At 33.9% G+C, this 5,087-nt stretch overlaps 1 pseudogene; it reads left to right on the top strand.

Moving 5' to 3' along the window:
* Positions 1–5,087, top strand: part of LOC101588349 — a 193,052-nt pseudogene that overhangs the window by 149,421 nt on the left and 38,544 nt on the right.

The raw sequence follows: 5,087 nt of genomic DNA, 5'->3' as shown, positions 1-5,087 counted from the left end.
CCCACGCTGCGCCTGGGCTGGGACTGGTCCCGCAGGCGCAGGGTAGCAGGAAACTCTCCGCACACTCACCGGACCTGGGCTAGGACTGGGTCTACCAACAAAAACTTCTTATCTGTTATATATTTGGGTACCAACCAGGAATGAGCCTCTTTCCTATTTCAATACCAATCATACCAACCACTCCTCCTATGTGTAAACTATCCGTGTGTTGACTGAAATATGTCTTATTCCAAATAAGTCCAGTGCGTTCATAACTCTGAGGTATTATGCACACCTGTCACATTGAGTTTAAAGTCAATATCCACCCACAAACTTTGTAAACTACAATCCAACCTCCTATGGCCACAAACAAACTCTGATTTTCTTAGGCCCTAGTTCATCTGCCTTAACTTCTTTATCTCAAGCACATCCTGTCAAAATAAAGGAAAAGGCATGAAATTTGTATACCATCTATTATTAGAAGAGAGTTCTGAAGTCAACTCACTTTATACATTAATATTATCAATATTATTATTATTATTATTTAATCAAATAGCTCCTTTATCTTTAACTACAGTATTTTGATATTTTACCATAAATGCTTTTATATATTATTAAATAGTCAATGAAATAAGGCAGGCTATAAATAAATTTTCAAAATAAAAATAAAATGCATTATTTTAGTCTTAGGGAAGAAATATGTTTTGTTATGCCTAGAATATAAAATAATGGTTAACACATACAGATATCTTTCAATAGCTATAGGAGATTCATTCCAGGATTCCATTACATTAAATGATACAGTATTTGCATATGACCTATCAATATATTATTATATCACCTCTAAACTATTTATTAATTTGTACATTTTCTTGTTTATTTTGTTGTTCTGGGAACCAAACCCATGAGTTTGTGCATGCAAAGCAAGATCCACATCAGCAGCTCCTAGATTATTTATAAGACCTAATACAAGAGGATAATGGTAGCAAAAATATCTGTACATGTTCAGACCAAATGTAATTTTTTTTCAAATACTTTTGAATTAGAGTTAGTTGAATCTTCGGATGCAGAACCCACAGGTATGGGGCTGAATTGTACTCTGTTTCCTATATTTAATAAAGATGTACAAAATTTATGAATAACACTAAAATAAGAGTAGTCAAGAAAAGCATTATAGAGAATAGCCTCTGTGAGTTAGCAGCTGAAGTCTGGAAGAGTAAATAGAGACAGTCTAGATAGAGAAGACATCCTGGGTAGGCTGTGATCATGAAAGGTTGATTAACCTGGTATGGTAACAACAAAGGACCCCTGCAAGGTTCTGTGTAGTGTGAAATTATGTTCAAAGGAAGTTGTATATGTCATTTATCCACAGACACACCAGTGCTTACTCATCTACTGAGGAGTTCTTACTCAAGTCAATACCTTAAACTAATGAGTATAATCAGGAAATTAATATTTATGTAAAGTGTAAATATAACCATTCTTTATTTTATTATACATGAACGTTTATGTGATATCCACCATGACAATGAAGGCATAGAATTATATAATCATTTATCATCACAAAATGTTTGTCCCTCTTGTTACCCTTTTATAATTACATCTACTCCCTTGACCCTCAGCAACCACTGTGATTTTTCACATCTACAATATGTCATTAGAGAATGTTACTACAATGGAATCATAATCATGATATCTGTGTGATTCACACCAACTGGGTGTGTCCCAATTCAATCTGCTTTTCATACTTTCTAATTAGCGTTAGGGTCAGATATCAGAATCCAGTATGGGAAACGAAATCTTTGGAAAAGTAGGGAGCAGAAAATATGAAGAGTTCTTCACGGTTGATTAATTATTGTTCACAATTTCCTGACCATCCATTATATGCAAGTAGATGTTGAAACTTTGGAAAATACTTCATATTACTTTAAATTTTCTAAAAGCTATGTCTAGTTGGTTAAATATACAATAGTATAAAGTTACATAATCCTATAAAATATCATGGAGCATTATTGTTGAAAGTATTTACCTCCTTCATATTTCTGCCTTAGTTTTTCTAAAACCAAAGTGAAAAATATTCTGATTATTTTAAAAGTGCTTCTGCACTGTCCCAGTGGTGACTGAGAGAAATAGGGCCATTGCACAGCTTTGAGAAACTGAGCAAGAAAATTTGTTGTGTAACACATTTTCCTTTATAAATTTGTCTGTGTCATGTGTACATAATCCACACATAGTCACAGCTAATGTGGAAACTACTGGATGTTTCTAATCAGGATAGTCAACAGGGAATAATGAAAGATCTACATTTCCATGACTTCCTTGCAATAGGTGATATTTTCATTTTTACAAAAACTACTGAGAATTATCTTCTTCAAAATAATTGAGGTACTAATGAAACCATCTCACTTAAACAACAAAAACATAAAAAGTGAAGATCACAGTACCATTTGAGAGCGGAAATTTGAAGAGAGAGTATACTAGAGAAGGCCTAACATTAGAAATATGAATAAATATGAGAAAAAATATACACACTATCACTATATGACCTTCACATTAATACAGGCAGAATGACTGTGGATTCCACCAGAATGGCTGTATTGCAGCATAAGGGAACACTCATTTCAATGCATACAGTATCTGATGATACTCTTATGCGGTAAAGACTTCAAGAAATGATAGTAAAAGCCACAGAAAGAGACTCAGATTCAAATGTAGCAAAGGTATCTTTATCAGATCTTAGCATAAAGTTTAATTTAGACCACACTTTTTATTAATATGATTCATTATATCCATAATTAATGCTCCAAATACTTAATTCTGCCTCCATGCTCCCACACATATACATATGCATATACATACACATATGCATTTATATATGTATGATTCTATTGTATGTTCATCTTACTACTCTTATAGTCTCACAGTAAAATAATTGGAAGCAATTGAACTACTCTGTATTGTTTTGAAGAATCTGATCAATGGAGGGATGAATGAACCAATCAGCACCTTTTATAGCAAAATGTATTCAAGTCTACAAGTAACATTTATTATCTAGCACCAGTAAGTCCTTGACATCTGTGCTTCTTACAAAATCTTTCATGCAGTTGATTTCATCAAAGATGCTGCTACAATGGTTTTTATTATACATTATGCTGAATGAGCCCTGCCTGGAAATATCTGTAAGGAGACTGATAGAATGGATGCCCTTTTTCCTGTATTAAAGAAAAGACAAGAATTTAAAGTATGTAGGGTAAGAATAGCGTCAATTTTTAAATAGAACTTTCTAATGTTTTGAAGAATATTAATAATAATGCTATTAAGATCAGTGGTCACATAGGTACAAGTTTAGGCCCATAGTTCTAATAATCATTACTAAATACTAGTCAAAAGAAGTTTGAATCATTGAGGAAGAAAGCAAGACAGATTTGAAGCAGACTGAAGCAAAATCTGCAAAAATGACAATAAAAATGGCCAACTGGGGCTTTGAGCTTGCTCACTTTCACCGTGAGGCTTTATATGAGATCAATATTGTGTTTTAAGTTTCCTTTTTCAAAAAAATAATAACAGAATAACAATAGTTAAAATACTGTGTATCATTACCTTTGAAGTAGTTACACAGAGTACAAAACAGACAAAAATGATTCTCTCCTACAGAGAAAGAACAATAGAAGTAAATGCTTTTCAAGGAAATAAGAGAAACTAGTGGTATAAATTTAACAAAATTAGCATATATCCAACAAGATTTAGCACTGTTTAAATATAGTAACACTTCCTACAGAAAGCCTGTCGGGACTCATATGACCTGGGTCAGGTACTCCATGCTGTGGTCCCAGAAAAACTCTTTCTCCTACCATCACAAGAACAGCAAGCACTTCAATTATGTATTAATTTATCTGGCTTTTCAACCAAACTCTGTTATTTGTGGAACTAGGGATGAATTATTGATACTTTATCTGTCACTGTATCCATAGTGCAGAGTACTCAGACAAAACAGGAAATGATTGATAATTATTTGCAGAAAGAGAAAGAAAGAATTATTGAGACAAGCATTACTCTGGCCACTTAGCTGATTCTGTTACCTAAATACTGTATTAATCAATATTTCCCAATAAAAACAGAACACATTAGATAGATATCAATATATACAAAGACATCTTTGAGGAATTGACTCACGCAATGTGTCAATAATATTTTCTGCCAAGAATGCTGATTTTGTAGCTCAAGTCCAAGCCAAACATCCCAAGAACCAACATAGCCAATAATGTTTTAGTATAGTGTTGAGTTTGAATGCCTAAGAATGAGGAACACCAGTGTCTGAGGGAAAGAAAAGATATATGTTCCAGTTCAAGAAGGAACAAATTTGACATTACTCTAAATTTATGTCCTATGTAGTCCTTCAATCTATTGAATATTGTCCACACCCTTTAGTAAGGGCAATCTTCCTTCCTCATTATATCAAATAAAATCCCAATTTCTCCTTGCAATTTTCTCACAGACAGATTCAAAAATAATGTTTTCCTAGGTATGTGAATGTTCTTTAGTTCATAAATCTTTCTCTTTTAACCTTAGACTCAGGACATATAAAAACTTGTACTGTAACATCATGTAACTCGGTAGTGTCCCAAATTTTGAGATCAAGGAGATTATGGGGCCAAAGAGGAAAGTGATCGATGATGTAAATGTGTGCCTAAGGAGAGTCCCATGGAGAGAAAACATTCTCTCAGGCTTTCGCAGAGAGCACATTGGCCAAGCAATGGCCGTGATTCATCCACATGGCTGACACTGACAAAGGTTCTACAATCTGAGGCACAGGATCTCAGGATAAATTATGAGGGGATTTCACCGACCTTATCAGACCCAAAAGCTACAAATCTTATTGCATAGGTCCTGCTTTACCTTGGTCTTAACCATCCAGCAGAAGAGTATAAAAACAAAATATAAGAAGTAAAGCCATGCTGTTATGTTGAGCTTTAGGGGACTCAGGTCAACAATTTCTGACATTGCCAGTCAAGCAGAAGACCCAATACTATTATGGGCTACTGAACTCTTTTAGAATATTTTGCTGAGCTTACACACCTATAATATTCAAATAATGGAACTTAACAAAA

Source organism: Octodon degus, unplaced genomic scaffold (assembly GCF_000260255.1).
Source record: "Octodon degus isolate 3935 unplaced genomic scaffold, OctDeg1.0 scaffold00278, whole genome shotgun sequence".
Lineage (NCBI taxonomy): Eukaryota > Metazoa > Chordata > Mammalia > Rodentia > Octodontidae > Octodon > Octodon degus.
This window is presented reverse-complemented; position numbering and strand designations above follow the sequence as displayed.